This window comes from Morone saxatilis, unplaced genomic scaffold (genome assembly GCF_004916995.1).
Source record: "Morone saxatilis isolate NCDOM2014 unplaced genomic scaffold, NCSU_SB_2.0 Contig3, whole genome shotgun sequence".
Lineage (NCBI taxonomy): Eukaryota > Metazoa > Chordata > Actinopteri > Moronidae > Morone > Morone saxatilis.
The window spans coordinates 4,375,776-4,393,349 of record NW_023339873.1 but is presented as its reverse complement, the minus strand read 5'-3'; the positions used below and the strand labels follow the sequence as shown (position 1 = coordinate 4,393,349).

General features: G+C 44.0%; 1 protein-coding gene across 5 annotated transcripts in view; it reads right to left on the bottom strand.

The window, feature by feature from the left end:
• Positions 1-17,574, bottom strand: part of numb (NUMB endocytic adaptor protein) — a 40,395-nt gene that overhangs the window by 22,457 nt on the left and 364 nt on the right. Inside the window, exon 1 of one of the 5 annotated variants that reach the window (XM_035673801.1) lies at positions 17,036-17,313. The exons of 3 other annotated variants lie outside the window; for them this stretch is intronic. The gene's annotated coding sequence lies outside the window, so the exon portion shown is untranslated. Of the gene's footprint in view, positions 1-12,800; positions 12,918-17,035; positions 17,314-17,574 lie in introns of those variants that run through there. One more of the 5 variants, XM_035673802.1, reaches the window with a different exon arrangement.

Sequence of the window (17,574 nt, the reverse complement as noted above, 5' to 3'; positions counted from 1 at the left end):
GGGTGGGTGGATGGATGGATGGATGGATGGCTGGGTGGATGGCTGGGTGGGGGTCATGTGAGGTTGGTTTAACCCTTGGTCTTGGCCATGAGCCAGAAAGAAAGAGGGACGGAGGGAGGAAAAGTGAGAGGCAGTAAAATAAAGGAGGTAAAATAATAGAGGATGCAAAAGAGTAAAGATAGAGGGAGAGAGGCAGAGATGACGGGCAGGGTGGAGGAGTTAGCGGTAAAAATGAAATAACACAGTTTGCCTTGGGTTTGTATTTATTCCAGACTCATTAAAAATAAGGATACTGTTCCTCACAGCATCAAACGTTGTTTTTAACTGGATTAAAACTAAATTAAAGTGCAACCTTATGACCTCAAGGAGGTAAAAGCAAAGCTGCAGTAGAACAGACGGTTACAACTTCTGACTCCGGCAAAATACTTCACAGAGCTTATGATCTTCGCCGGCATTAATGGCAAAAGTACAAAGAATTACACTGCAGTTATCCTTTCAAGTGAAACAGACAAACACAGCTAAATATAAATGGAGTGACTTTTTTTTGCCGTTTGTACATCTACAAAGCAATAGCAAAAGTCATACCAGGACACGGTTTTCCTACTGGGAACATGTAACATGCAGTGTTTCGTGTCTGCACTCTCATTAGATTTATGTATTTTTTGTTTTCCGTAATTTTCACAAGATCCTCTCTAGGGACGGGTGTGCAAATTAGCACTCTAGCTATAAAGATGGCTGTTTTCAGCAAATATCCCAGCATTACATAAGTACACCTATGTTTGGCCACATACACAAAATGATATACCGAACAAAATAAGCCAGAAATGAAGGGCACTTTTAACTTGAAGCCAAAGGATGCGTGACAGGTGTGATCATCACAGACCACAAACCGTTGAAGCATGTTTGTCTAAATCATGTCCAAGAACCAGCTTTCAGAGAATCAAACATAAAACAATACTTTTAATAGTTTTTATATTTCATTTTTTTAAAAACTACAAAGGGAGAGAATGGAGGATAGGGAGGCACGGAGGGGAGATTAGGATCGGTAGGAGGGACTGGAGGGAAAAGGCGGGTGGGGAGGTAAAGGCTTTGGTGTAGGAAAGCAGGATCTAAACCCTGCTGGAGCTGTCACAGCTCCTATAGTCTGATGCCGTGAGGATCTCTGTTCTCTGTTCTCCGACCAGCACTAATGAGGACAATTACACAAGGACCATTTATACTCTCTCTGTGTTCATATACACAGAAGCAAGCAACAGTGAAGGACAAAAAAAGCAACCGGGCTCTCTAAAGACTCTCACATGCAACATCATCAATGTGCTTGGCAGACAATACCGGACATAAGCACGTACAGTGAACAACGGTGGTGAAGTGTAAAGACAGAAATACGCAGGACACAAAACACAAAGCTAAAGACATAGAGGGAAGAAATGGAGAGTGAGAACGGGACTTTTCCTTCGGTCCGTGCTCTGCTGCTGCTCGGGAAGGAGGGAGGGAGTGCTGCTGCTGGCTGTAGATGTAACAGTATTTGAATAATCTCTCCAGGAATGGAAAACTGATTAATCCTTGCAGAAGGATCCTAGGGATGAGTACAGCGGTTGGGTTTCAAAGAAGGGATCGGGAGGGAGGGGCTAGGAGAGCGAGTGAGCGTGAGAGACAAGAGGCAAGAGACAGAGAAAGAATGGCCAACAATTGGAGACAAAAAAAAAAAAAGCCCCACTGTCTCCTTTCACGACTTGCCCCGCCACTGTGCCAGCCGTTACACTTCATCCTGTTTTATACTGCTCTGTTTCGGGGGGGGAAGTCCATGTTATCTTATTTTTATAGTTTGAAGAGCAACAATGAGATAGGATGGACTCCATCAATAAGGCCAGTCAGCCTTCCGTAATGCAAAACACGCCTGACCGCCATGTCTGCAGAGCCCCGTTATCGGGGGAGCTGGCCGACTGGAGGTGATGGTGCCTCTGTTCTGCTCCCGAACGGCCATATGAAGAGGGAATTTGAAAAATGCTGTTACCGTGGTAATCCAATTTTCCAGGCCCCGGTTTGTGGCTCGGCATGCTTACGTAAAAAAACAACAAGGAGAAAATCTGGATGAAAGTGTGCAGTGCGAAAGGAAAGTGAAGCTAAGTGAAAGAATGAGAACCCAGGATGTCCGGGATAAACTGTAGGACAAGGATCAGGGTCAAAGGTCAGGGCAATCTGCTTTATGGCCTCCCGGTTGGTGAGTTTATGGTGACAACATAGCTGGCTAAACTCTATATTTTTATTACCAATAACTGCATAACAAATACAATACAACTGTCAACAACTGGAGTTGAACGCGGACGTACAACGTTATTGCTCGGGGCTGCCATTGATTTAATGACATGTCTAATATTGACATTCAATGTTCAAGTACAAGAGAACAATGCGAGGTAGAGCGTCCAGCTGATTCCCTTAATTAATGCTAATCATTAATACTAACCCCTTAATGTGATATTCTGGGTCACATGCATCAGAACAGAATTAATTACTGTATCCCAGTTTGCCACTCAGGGATAGTTTGACCTGAATGGAGTCTATTCAGTGTCATTATACTGTGTACTTCAGTAGTGGCACACTGTGTATACTCAATAATTGGGATTACCGCTGAAAATATGCATCATTTTTCCCTCGACCAGAGTATTTCTCTAGCACTACTCTGTGTTTTTTTTTGTTCAAAAAGACAGCTTTCCCTAGAGAACACAACTTTTGGAATAACCAAAAATAGAGATAGGTTTGTCTTTGTCGAGAGAGCCACATTTTGCCCAGATGTCTCATATGAACCATGCATGCACGGCACAGTTAACGTTGCTGATATGAGAGATCAGTTTAAGCTAAATACCTGTTCAAATAAGCTTGCTGCAGTGTAATGATGCTGGTAGTGTTGTTTCTAAATGAGTGTCTGTGATAAAAGGTCTAATGAGTTGCCAAAACAACAAGTTAAGCAACACTAGTCTATCATTTGAGTTGAGTAATCACTTCAGGTGATGTTCGGGCAAACTGCAATGGCATTTAAAGGGTTTCTCACGACGCAAGTCAATCCTTTTTTCTTGTTTTTACCTGGAAAACTTTTTGATACAGCTGTGACCCCGGAATTAGGACTACTCCTGCCGTCATCATACCCAATTACTGTAATTGACTTCAAAAGGCTGAACATAAAATAACAGCAGTAGTCACAGTGTGTTCAAGCTGGTGGAAAGAGAGACTGTCCGTAAACAAGTGTAACTCATTGCCAGCTGCTCCGGCTCAGCACGCCATTCTTTGCTTCGATGATCTGTATACTTTGCACCATCAGTGTCCCCACAATAATGAGAGTCACTTCATTTGCCAGGTACATGTGGCCTACAGGGATCCGAAGACACAACCTGACACCCAGGAGACAGATCCGGATCCAAGAGCCAAACCAACTATGATGAGGAGAGTATAATGTCCTGACCTGATGTTTAACCTGTTCTTTGCTGCAGTGCACAACTGTTAATGTCAGCCAAACGTAGAAAGCACTACGAGCTTGAGAGCGAGCTGAAGTAATATAAATACGGAAAAAAAAGTCAGCCAGAAAACGTTTCCGTGTTTGTATTCCTGGAGAGCATCTATTTTAGGAGGATCGAGATGTTTAAGGGACAGAACAAGAGCGGGAGAAAGAGCGATGAGGTACAAATGGGTGGTACAGGGGAAGGAAATGGTGGGGATAGGAGCGCTGGCTACTGTTTGCATGGCTGCCTGTCTGCCACTGAATCATTTCAGAGACCTTCAATCTGTTCCCTGCCCCCAGCAAGACACGATGACCTCCGTTTCCTGAGTACACATGACTGACCGGGGTTAGAGTTGAGACAGAGAAAGAAAAATAGGGGCCGGGCGGCTGCACGGGGGAAACTGACTCCAGCCAGTCTAACTCTCTGTGTGTGTGTATACATCAGTATCTGTGTATCACGCTTTTTGGTCATGCTGGTGTGTGTGTGTGTGTCTAGGAGTGGCCAGGCATGGTATTAAAGGGGCCCAGCCCAACAGCAAGTCCACCAGCCAGCCGGCCGTTCAACACAGAGGGCCACACATCACTTTGGGCAACAGCTGAGGCCACATTTAAACGACCAGGGCAGTACCCTGGCACCAGGGAGTGGCAAATCACTGTCACTGTATCGTCTCCCCTCAGGCATGCCCCGGCGATGATTCACAGGCTGAATCAATAGGCAGGTTCTGGCCTGGTTCTTTCCACCAGAAGGCCACCCATGGAATCGGGATAGCATCCTTAAAATGTATGTCTCTTGCCTTTTTCCCCCAAAACAGCATTTTTGTGATTGTTTTTCAAGAATTCTTGCCAGGGGAGACTGTATGCCAAATGGAGTGGAGTATCAATTAAATGAATAGAGCTGTAAACATGCTGTGGAGAGGGCCTGCTGACTGAAAGCATTGGCCTGCTAGGAGGGGTCTGATGTAGTGGTCTGAGTGCCCCAACTCCATCAATCCTAGTCCCTCTTTATTGTAGACTGCTGCCGAGAACACAATGGCTCCCCACTTATGTGGCAGCCACGGGAAGATGCCTTTATAAAGTGGCTGTTAGTTTGTACCCCGGCTGACCTAAAACAACCGTGTGCTCCTTTCTTTTAAGTTAAGAAGAATCACTATCTTTCTACTTTGTTGGGAGGGCATCAGTGTGGGGCAGAAGCTCAACCTCCTCACAGGCGATCACTCAGAATGAGCTGCAACACATTGTCCCTGACTGTAGAAGTGACCTCTGCTGGAAAACTTTGAGTAAACCTTGGAGCGAAAAAGCTACTCATGGAAACCATGTTTACTTTTTCCCCTTGACATCATTGCATTACACACACACACACACGCACACACAGCAGCAGCAGCAGGAAGAGAAAACACACAAGCTAAAGTGGATACACACTCGCATAAACCCAAACCTGCTGTACACAAAAGTAAACACAATACACACTCTCAAAAACACAATGCTCGCGAAAACAGACTACAGCGTCTCAAGGCCCCAGAGCCAGACACTCTATTATTAAGCTTTGTAGTTCTTGAGAAAAGTAAAGTGCTATTAGTAGAGTTACAGCAAGGTGGAGAAACCAGGCCCAACACTAGTACACACTGTGTAGTCTACCCAAGCACTGACTGCACTGACCTGAGGAAACGCAGACAACGTTACATATTCACCAGGCCTCAGCAAAGTGCTGTTAATACATGATCTATTAATCCTACTTATGGCTTACTCACAACAAAAAAGCGAGCATTAGCACATTTATAGAGTCTCAGAGGAAGAATGCTGATCTAAGATTGCAGTTTATATCCCTGGGTTGTGCCTATACTCCTATACAACAGTGAACTCTGTGCTGACCAGAAACAGACAGATAGCTGCTCATTCTTGGCTCAGTATTCCTACTGTCAGTTTGTGAACTCGGTGCAACCCGACCCTCCGGGGGGACTGCATGGACTAGCGAGTAGTCGGAGACGGTCATAATCTGAGAACTTTTGGTTAAAGTCCCATGTGATAACCACTCACTTTACAACTAACCACAGAAAATGTTATTGTCAAGAGAAGCTCTAAGCCACGAGGCAGGCCTCCCTCCCTCCCTCCCCCCCGACAAGAAGACTAACTTACACTGTGTCACATCATATCCACACTGTTTCTGTCAAGTTAAACGAGTCTGGTTGTCCCAGCGAGAGTCAGTTAGCATGCAAGGGCAAAGGCATGAAACCAGACAGGAACCGGAGTGCACTTCCTGTAGAGTTGTTGACTCAGAAGAGAAAAGAAAATATCAAAAGAGGATGTTATCAATACTTGAGCTATGTGTTTGAAGAGACCAGTGTGTCGGATTCAGTGGCATCTAGCCGTTAAGTTGCAGACTGCAAACCATCTGAACGCAGCTCAGCATTATCCAGAGCCAGTGTTTTGGTTTGTCCATTCTGGGCTACTGTAGAAACATGGCTGCCTCCCTCTCTAGATAAAAACAGCTCATCCTAACAAAAACACAATACATTAATGCAAACATACGGGTGAATACTACATTTAATTTCTGCCAATACATCCACCTACATGGACCTTTAAGACAGTCTTTAACTTTAAGTTCAATTAAATTCAATATGTTTTACTGGATTTACTATTCATTTCCTGTACAGTTGTAGTTTTGGCCCTCAGCAGCCACCAGCCAGGGACCGTACAGTTAACACTCAGCTCTTCCTCTGCACCAGCTGCACCATCATTTCTGATACAACTACATCGGGGCAAGTGACAATAGCTATATCTGGGTTTTTGAAACACAGTCATCACTGCTGACATTTATAGCCTGCTTCCACGTTCCTGCTCCCAACTGTAAAAACACTCGATTTAACCACCAGTCCAAAGTACGGTTTAATCCTCAAGGAAGTGAGCAGGCCTACAAACAGCACAGAAAGCAACCAGAGCTAATAAAGCATCTGAACAGGGCTGACTCAGCTTTGTTCGAATACTTCGCTTTTGCCAGATTACTTTATCTAAGGGCGACCGCTTCATTAAATGAACTCACCTGAAATGAAACAACAGTGAAGTTTAAAATCTGGCTCAGAAGGTAGAGCTTGTCGTACTCCCATCAGGAGGTTGGCGGTTCGATCCCCGGCTCCTCCCTCTGCATGTCAAAGTGTTCTTGTGCAAGCTACTGAACCAAAATGTCTGATGGGCATCCTCTGCCATCAGTGTAAGAATGTGTATGAAAGGGTTTGCTAAATGTTACTTTTCCATTATATTCAAGTGTTTCTTTAATGGTGTGAAGTCACAGGACCCTGTTTGCCTCACACCACTTATCCTCCTCCCTACAGTCTTCTCATCCTTCTCCCTTCCCTTCAGTTAAGGCGGCCCAGAGGAAATATCTGCCCTGCAGCTGCCAAATGGCTTTGGCTCTTGAAAGAACCTATGATTATAGGGCACTGACTTGCAGCATTGCAACTGGCCTAACAGCCGCGAGTAACTGCTCAGTTACTAATCGATCAGTTAATCGTGGCAACAGTTACATGATCACAAATTCAAAAAGAAAAAAGCGAGTCGATGCAGGCATCGAAGAAAAACCACAAAGAAGGAAAAATGATGCACCGATCAGAGCCAATTAACTTGCTGCCTAAATAAGCTTCGGAGCCAATCCAGGAGGAATTAAACTGCAAAGGAATCATTTTCTATCCTATGTGTGGTGCTAATGGATAAAGGGAAAGTTAAATCGGGCTGTCAGTGGTGGTTTACAGACCTTTTACAATGATGCTTTTATGTGGTGGCTATCCTGGCAACTGTTTTTTCCCATTATCATAATTACTATCCCCTTCATGGTTAACAGAGATTAAACACATTTTACAGTTGCAGTAGGTGAGCTAGTGTCACTGCATATGATGCAAATGAGTCTGTTTGCTAATATGAAAACAGAGCTGAAAACCAACGTGGATGCAAACAGATGGCAAACAACGTATTTCCTCCTCCTGACAATAATCACAATTAATAATCTTCATTTGTAGCCTCCCGTGTTGCTGAATAATCCGAATTCCAGCAGTCGTCAAAGAACAGAAACAGCCGAGCAAAAGGAATCGTTTCAGATAAATCATTAATAATGCCTTATAACTAGCAGATATACATCTTCAAAAAACAAAATGACCTCAACAATTTGTTTTAGTTTTATTTATGGGGCCAGAAAGATCATTTAGGGAGGCCGTCCAACGTGTCTAAGAGGTGAGGAAAGCCCCGCAGTGAGGAATGGTGTCAGTATGTGTGTTCCCCGAGTGATGAAGGCCTGTCACTCTTCACTGGTCTCCCGATCATCATCTAGAGACGGCCGCAGGGTAAATTCAGCTGGGGCTTTAAACGCCGCACTGCTGGCTTCTGACATTCACGCGCACTTTTGACACTTGGTGATACGTCCCGGACACTTGAGAATGTGTGTGTCACTCAGATGTGCCCGAACGCAGACGCACAGGGAGGAGCGAGACTGAGAGGGCAACAAACACGAAGTGACAGAGAGAGTTAAAAGGCGCAGAAGCGGAGACGGAGACATACAAAGAGGTGACAGTGTGAAAAGGATTTGAAAGAGGGTGAATGAAGTACTGAAAGAGAATGAGAGACGGATACGAGTGAAAAGGACGGGGGGAGAGGAAGAATTACATGGAAAAACACTCTCAGAAGAATCAATATCACACAGAGAACCCACACCACGGTCCCAGCTGCTGAGTCAATGTGTCGTCAATAATACAGCTTTTCATCCAAACAACACTATTGGTAAATAGCAGCACAGTACCATCGGCCAGTGCCCCTTTCGTGTGTGTGTGTGTGTGTGTGTGTGTGTGTGTCAGTAGCATGTTTGTCCAGCAACAGGCGGTGAGATGAGAGGATGGAGTGAAACAGGAACTTCCTGCTGAGCGAACAGACATGGAATCACTACACTGCCCCTCTGACCAGGCCAAGACACACAAATATAATACGCACACACACACACACAAATCATTTTCACTCACCCTTCAGGTCAAGTGAACTGCTCCTAAAAGCAGGCTGAAATATGAAACAATACGGAATAAAAACAGACTCCACGCTGTTATTTGAGTCTAGAAACTACTCTTCGTTCACCTTCAAAAGGGAAAAGGAGAAACAGACTCTTAGCAGTAATAAGAGTCCACATGATGCAAGGCGGTCTTGTATTGACGTCAGAAATCAGCCAACCAAACTGGTCTTGTGAGCATGAATGTAAATGGAGCTGTAGTATTCAGTGCAGCTGCTGAGCTGATCACTCATTTCAGGAATTCTTTCCACGTACCTGAGCGCCGCTCTTTGTGTCCTGGTCTGACTATTTGTGGAGCCGAGGATGACTGTAGAATACCAAGTTACACAACAGATTAAGCCAGACTGCTAGTGCTACCTGGTTATCTACCCAGCAGATTTATGGCGCAGTTCAGGCAGGAGTTGGACCGCAACCTTTTATTTCTACAAAATGACACTGTGGAGATGCACGGCTACTTTGAACCTATGGGTATATATGTGTATTTTACCTTCAGAGACTATGCTACATGACCAGGCAACACTGGCTTAAGTCTTGGCTGGAATTGTGTTAGCTGTGTGGTTAAATTAGATTAGTGAGCACAGCACTTCCTCTTGAAGTACAGGGAACATTTTCAGTTCAAATTATCGACTAGAAATAGTTCTGTGGTTGGAAAGCACCTGGGAAGGTGTGAGTCTGGACTATGAACCCTAGGAATGTCAGTAAAAGTGAGATTATATCACCTTAAACCACCACGATGCTAACCTCATAGAGTCTAATGTTCATGCAAGCAATGGTCTCTAAATAGTAAGAAAAGTATTCCATGGTGTAGTTATATTTCAGTGCCAGGAATGAATCAGCAGTCATGGTAGACGCCTTCTTTTTCCAAAACTGTTGGACAACTCTGGTAAAAAGAGTCCAAATAAGAAGGCTGCAATATGAACATTAAGAAGTGATTTTACCATTCACACTGCCAGGGAGACATGGAACTCCACTGGATAATACATTAAGGACATGGGCAACCTTTAATGAGAAAGCATTGTGGGTTAGTACTGTTTAATCACGCTTGATTAGTATGAGGGTTATAAGTACGCAGGTTGTCATACCAACCAAGGTGAAAACCACATTATGTCACTGGCCACCACACCTTCAAGCTGAGAACAGAAACCAACGAGCAAAAGCGGCAAGTGCGCAGTTCACATCGACGGAAAACCAACATGGAACATGACTAAGGTGTTGGTGTCTTGTTCGAGGGAGCTTTGCCAAGTCACATGGCTGTTAGCTCCGAGGCTTGAACTTGTGACCTTTCCATTATCTATTGATTTTGAGAAACTGTCTTAAGTTCAACCTTTATTTCCACATTCAAAGACTTAATCTAACATGGAAAAAGATAATAGATTTATTTTTTTGTTGAAAGGGCAAGTAAAGGACAGCCCTGCCCTGTCATCTCTGATGAGAAAAGCAGGTTTAATAAAGCCGACAGACGTCAAGCCTTGGCCAACGACGGGGTCTGGGCAGGCAGGCAGGAAGACAGACGAACAGGCAAAGACTGCAGAGCATCAGAGAACGGAAAATTACCAGGGCTCTACAATCAGCTGGGCACCTTTGATCAGCCAGAGCCCAGGCACCAATTACTGTGGGATAATCGGCAGCCCTCAGAGGCCTGACGAGCTGCAGGCACTGTGGGCACAACGGGTCAGTGACCAGCAGGCAAAGGCCTGGTCAACAAGGCTCACAGAGCCAAAAGCCGACGGTGCCCCTCGCTGAAATGCTGCATGAAGGCGGCCAAACGGACAAGCAGCACAGTGAGGCAATTGTTCCCCTCCTGTCGACTCAGCACAGTGGCACTCTCACAAGCCAGACATCCCTCTCCGCAGACCGCTTGGTGGTGGAGGAATGGTGCAATGGTGGGGAGTGTGTGAACCTGCTGCTGCACATGCCTTGGGTTTTTCACACACACTCTCCCTCTCTCCGCGACGAAACACACGCAGCATACGTAGAACGAATGTGCACATGCATGCTGCTCGCACACCTGTCCCTGTAATTCTGTGGTAAACAAAAGTCTGCAGCGCTCAAGGCAGCACTCGCTGCACGGTGATGCAACGCACAGGAAGCGCGTTCCTCGTCGCCCCTCTACGCTGATAACCCCTTCCTGTCCGGGAAGAGGGCATAACTACCTGTTCCTGACTTACTTGACATTATCTGAAAGGATTGTGGACTGAGAAACAGCCAAGTAACTGTGTGACCTATTCAACACAAATGTTACATCACTCCCCCCTTACTTTTCTATCACCCACAGCCAACAGTCAAAGGCAAACCGGCAGCAATGATTTCTAAACAAAACGCCTCTCTACTTGAGGCAGAACATGATATTCAGCTCATTAATAATTGACGTCTTTTTTGTGCTGGGGAGCGTTCAGCATCGATTAGGCTGGGCTACAATGCCGGCTTCTGTGCTGCTCCTCCTTCCATTGTCAACAATACAGTGACCCGAAACTGTTCATAGACCGCTACGACAATTTCCTTCCGTCACCACTGAAAGAATATAATAACTCAATTACACCAGCAAATTGGAGTGTCTCGTCACTCAATCTTTTGCCTACTCATGCCGTACAGTTATTTAACAGAAACACAGTAGCTAGTGGGCTTTGGATCAGACACACTACGGTTACACAACAGCCAGCGCCGGTCCAAGTAGATCCATATGGGCCAGAAGGAGCAAAACACGAGTCAGCAGAAGAGTCTGAACTCAAAGGCGCGAGGCCTGGAGTGACATGAGATGTTAGAGAGTTTCTTTATGAAGACATTTTGATCAATAATAATAAGATTTCAGAGTGCCGATTCAAAACCTGTTTGGACCTTTATACGAAAGCAGTATTTCCTCTGGTGCCTTATTGTGCTGACTGAAGACACATTTCTCCTTTTTTTACATTATAGCTCAGTCTTTAAATCAAAGAATATGTAAACATGGCAAAAAATCTCACCAACAGCTTTCAGTAGTTGCTGAAACACAAAGTATTGAGATTTAATACAAGCCTGAACCTCTGAGTCTAATCCCAAAGTGTGGGTTGATAATCAGTTCTGATCTTTAACATTTTGATGCCACTTCACAAAACATTGCATATGTGCAAAAGCCACTTTACTTTGTAGAGCTATACTTCAATTCTGACCTGTCTTACTCCAATAAGTCACTACTGGTGTCCTTCTTCCTGAACACAACCCGTCCAGCAGAGGGGAGATGACTAGTGGGTTTAAAGTGGAGTTCATGTCAAATACAGTGAGAGAGAACGGGGTTTCCAAACACACCCAGAGAGAGACAACAAAAACATAAGAAGCTTCTTGCTTACAAAAAGTAAAAAATTCTTACTAATGAATTTGATGCGCATTGAAACATGTTTCCTACCTATCTGCATGTTTTGTTACAGTTTCTTAATGTATGCGCATTAACAAACATTTTGCAAGCAAGGAGTTTTTCTTGTCCTTTTGACACGAGAACCAACTTTTGACGGGTCTTATTGTTCTTATCGCTGCATCACCCAGCAACCACTATAGCGGTTACCAGGGAACCGCTGCCACGGCAACGTTGATACACGTCGAGGGTGACGACAGTAGATGGGGCTAAGAAAAGCCAGGACTGTATACAGATTAGACAGAAGTGTATGGGAAGCAGCATGCCGACTGTGTGCTCAGCCAAGGAAATGGAAATTGTGCACCGTGTGTGAGGGAATGGGATCGCTGTCACCCATGCTACGGACAGGGAGTCATTAGACGTAAACGCAGACACACACGCACGTCACTTAGTTTTGAGACAGGGAGTTATTACACCAACCACACACTGAGATGTTCACATTAGTGCACACAGAAGAAGTGAGAAGTGAGATGCACCGATGTGGTTTTATAAAGCCAATACCAAAATCTGATTTTGTGTCACACAGCTGCAGGTTGAGCTTTGCAACAAACATTTACTTAAAGTAACAAACTTCTAGAAAAGATCGCAAATATACCAATTCTATAGTCAAATATCGGTGGTAAAAATAGCATTGGTGGACCTGAGAAACCGGACTGAAGGACCCAGATAAACAAGGAGGGGTGGGGGAAACTCCTCATATCCAAAACTGAAACCTCTTCCAGTGGTAGAACGACTAAAAGAAAAGAAAGACTCAATTCCCCATTTTTATGTCAAAGTCAATGTATTTGTGACCCGTTGGTACATTTTTGCGTCAGTCTTATTGTTTTGTTTTATAAATAGACACGCACACGTTGGCCAAAAGGCTTACACGCCTTGTACTATACCTGGCACAGATAGCCGGTCCAAAGTTCCCACCCTGTGAGATACACCACCGATCACTCTGTCCTGGGTCACTCATAATTAAACCAGAGATCAGAGGGCTGAATAAAGCATGAGCTGTTCCAGCCCAGGAGGCTCAGGTATCACACTATAAGGGGCCCCAGAGACACAAAAGGAGTCCCTAAGCCCCATACCATATCCAGGGAGGAGTGATACCGACGCAAACCTGAAAGGCAACTCCTCCCACCCCCAACCCCCCCAGCTCTAATCCACAGTTTAAACAGCCAGGGCAAAATGAGGAGCCCAATGCCCCTTGGACCTAATTAAGCTACAGATATTGTCCCAAATGGGGACACTTAAAGAACTGCGTTCAAAGCAGTAAGACACCCTGCAAGACCTTACAGTGTAATGTTTCATTTTTTAAATGAGTGCTGATACAGCCAAATACAGCAACTGAGAAAGTGCCTAAAGATGCAAATACTGCATGGTTTGTATAAAATTGGGAGACTAAACACACCGTAGTAACACAACCATTCTTCACTGCCAGTAGAAGCAGAATTTCAAAAACATTCATAAAAACTCAGTTTGCTTTATCAGGTAAAGAGACTGAAAGTGCTTAACACAGATTTTCTTTTCCTATAAATATCAATTCTTGCCAGTGTATCCCAAAAACGTTTCCTACAGGTTTATATGTGATTGTGCAATAACAATATCTCAGGCACTAAAAAGTCATGAGGTTTTTTTTTTACTGCTACAGTTGTGACTGCTCGTGGATGATAATATTGGGAGCTGCAGGTACAATAGATCGTCCACGTTTGATTACGATAGCGTGCCGTGTTTGGAGTTGGTTGGAGAAGATTTGTCCTCCTAACTCCACACTATGGAAACTCGGGTTTAAGAGCAGTCAGAACAATATAAACATGCGGTCTGGATTCCTAATTTGACCTGATTGGTGTGTGTGTGCGCGCGTGCACCTAAACACAGTCGAAGCTGCTCCTTGGTCTTCATCTTGTTAATGTCTGGGTTTGTTTTGTTTTTGAAACAGATCTTCCACAGCGACTGATTTATGTGAAAAGGTCACGACCAACGACGAGTTCCATCTGCAGTAGAGGACAACGCTGCTTACCAACAAACGCGTCAAACACACAAGTTCAGACCAACTCTGCGGTTTCACAGGAACCTATTTTAGGCTACTTATGTTGAAATGGGGTCAGCTGCACATTTGAGATCCCGATTCTAAAACCTCCCCTCTGGTTGAATCTTCTCAGAGTGTCTCTGTTGGATCCAGTCCCACTCGGCTCAGGATACGGAGCTCTGTGTGGATCTCACAAGTGCAGACAGTATGCCTTCATCCTAATGGTGCCAAGGTACCACATGGGACTGGATCAGGCCTGCAACTAACGATTATTGTCATTATCGATTAGTTGTTTGGTCCATTGAATGTCAGAAGATGGTGAAAAATGTTAATCAGTTTCCCACAGTCCAAGAGGACGTCCTCAAATGTCTTGTTTTGTCCACAACCCAAAAGAGATTCAGTTTACTCTCATAGAGGACGAAAGAAACCATAAAATATTCACATTTCAGAAGCTGAAATCAGAGATTTATGACATAAAAAAGTCTCAAAACGATTAATCAATCATCAAAATAGTAGTAATAAACGGGCGATTCATTTAATAGTTGACAACTATTGGATGAATCATCTAATTGTTTTAGCTCCAAACTGGATTTTAATGATGCAACATGAACATTTGTCCTCTGAAGGCATCATTAGAATAATTTCACAGGTCATTCTTTCTGCCACTTAACCATGGCAGAAATGTTTACTTGTACGCAATTAAAGATGAAGTCACACTGTCCAATTAGAAGTGCGCTCAGGCTTAATCTCCATTTCATTGTGCAGTGTTTTAGTAACTTACTTAACTTTTTAGCAGAGGTGTCAAAACAAACCCCACTGTAGTTCCTACAACTTTAATAATAGATTTGTCTGCCTTCTTTGTCATAATCTCACACACTTGTGCCATCAAAAACACAAAAATGTGGAAAGTGTGAAATGTCTCACTCCTAATGAACGATAACACTCGACACTTGGACGAAAGCTGGATTGTCAGGCATCTCGGTGCACCTAAGTTCACACGCCCTTATTCTCACCTTCCCACACAGATCAAACTGAATAAGCAAACATCTGAGCCTTTTTATTAAACCCCTTCCAAATATGCTTGGTGTGCCCACACTTCTAGTGAGCTGTGATGTTGACAAAAAGCCCACCGGTTATGGACGACAACAGAGCGCCCGCTAATTCATCGGCCCGCATCAAAACCGCAGCCACGGGTGAGGACTAACACGACAAATAAACAGAGCGGGTGAGCAGCCGAGAGATGGTTCGAAGACAAATCGCCCTGATGCAGACCGTTTGATGTTGTGGAAGAAGAACAGAAGCACACGCAGGCATATCTCCCGCTCTTGTCGTCTCATATCAACTCAGTCACCGCTGGGCTGAGAGCTGAGCTGACACCGGCTCTCACTCTGCTTTCACCATCGGCGGCAAGAAGCTCCACTATCTCGCCGCTATCAGGGGACAAAAGTGAAGTCTTCTGATTTCGTCGTCATCGCACGGCGGGTTTATCTAACACCGTGTTGCATCACTACTCAGCGTTCACATGTACAGCTCGCTGCCAAGAAAGAGGGCCTCTCCTTTGAGAACAGAACTGCTGAGAGTAACGCTAGTTTCTCCCACAGAGTGAATCACAAAGCGTTGACATTCTCCTCCTCTCTCAAACAGCTGACAGACTTGCACAGTGGGTTTTTTTTTTTTTTTGGTTGGTGGCAGATAGCCAATCTTGCCTCCCTCATTCTGTGAGATGAGCTAAGCCGCGAGTTACTTTCAGAAATTGAGGTGGGGGGTTGGGGGGGGGCAAAAACTCCCAAATCACTCCTTTCTCTTTGTATGGGAGAGACGTCAAATTTCCTTCCGAGTGGTTATAAACCGCCTGTACCATCACTATAAATACTGCGCGACATTAGAGCTGAAGTAAGTGGTCATTTCATTGATTAGTGGGTCAACAAAAAAAAAGTAATCTGCAATTATTTTAATAGCTGATTCATCATTGAAGTGATTTTTTTAAGAGCGAATATGACAAACCTTTTCAAATGTGTCGATCTGATGCTTTTCTTTATCATATATAGAAGTAATTTAAATATTATATGGATTTTGGACTGTTGGTAGGACAAAACAAGCCATTTCAACACATCATACACGCAACAATTGGGGGGTTTTGAGACACTACAATGCACATTTTTCACTATTTTCTGACATATACTAGACAAAACAATTAATCAGAATCAGAATAATCAGAATCAGAATTGATGAATCGATAATAAAGATAACGTTTCTCTTCCTTCCACACTATTGTCTCGTCACAGTGCACCAAAGTATCCCATACTTCACTCTGACAACGAGACACCCCCAAAATAGATAACTCAGCTTTTATTATTCAAGTCACAAATCACCAGCCCGTTAACAAAACAGTAATGACTCAACAATTCTGGGTAAGGAGAGCACGGACATGTGGTTTCTGTCGAATGGGGTGTGCTTTGCTGTGGCCGGCTATCACACTATCTATCACGGAGCTATCTTAGTAAAAGTCCGCATGTGAAAGGTAATCTGGCCACTGATGTTTATCTGATCGGGGATGGCAGACCAGAATGGAAATCTCTTGCTCTGTGGTTGTTCCCCCCCTATACAAAAAGCTAAAGGTCTAGCAGCGATATCATTACCAAATAAAGAGAATCTAGGGCACATTATCACACTTCACAAAAATTCAGCGTGTTAAGACCGTGAGTCACAGTTAATATCTTCAGGGTGATCAACCTGTCTGTCGCTGGGTGCTGGACGTCTCAGCAGCTGTCTTTAACCATATGTTCCTACTCCGTCTTTGGTTGTGACACATCTTAACAGCTTGATTAGTCAGTAGTTCGGATTCTGGTGAATTGTTTCGGCGAGTAAATGTGAGCAGATAGTGAAAGAGGCCCTTTATATATTGACCCAGAACCCAAATATGACGAGTTCATAGCGTACGACAGTCAAACGCAGGCATATATATCAGTGTTTTGCTCGTTTCTGCTGCTAAACTAAATGAAACTGTTTGCTTAGATAGTATGTGTGACAGTTAATGAATTAAAAACACATAACAGAGAGAGAAATGTGTAAAAGAAAGTTCCTAAAACTATCAGAAAAACTCACCTCAGGTGCAATATTCACAGGAAATAATCCACACTGCAGATACTGTGTTCACTGTTCACTGTATCAGCTATATAATACAAAAATATCCATAAAATCTATCACTCAATAAGGCTTCCTCAGTTCAAACGACAGAAAAAGGGTTTGCCAAGTCACTGTTAGTTAAACACAAATGAATACACCCTTTTTAGTAACTATGATATAACACACGTGTGACAACCTGCACATTTACATGTCACATAACCTGAGAGCTATTCCAACATTTATTCTTTTATTAAAGCCCGAGCTGTGTCCTTTATATCGCTTATATATAAACTTAACCAGGTGAGTTCAGTGTCACCTTTCTTAACTAAAAACCATAGCTAGCTCGGGCAGGGGAGGAGGGCAGACCTCCCTTTTCTCTCCCCCCCTAACACCCCCAAAACACAAGCACCCAGAGACTGGATGACAGCCAGCCTTCGCAGCTTACACATTGTGTGTTTTACTAACATAAAAACCACCTAACTACAGGTCTACGAGGAGAGAGAGAGAGGAAGAGGAGG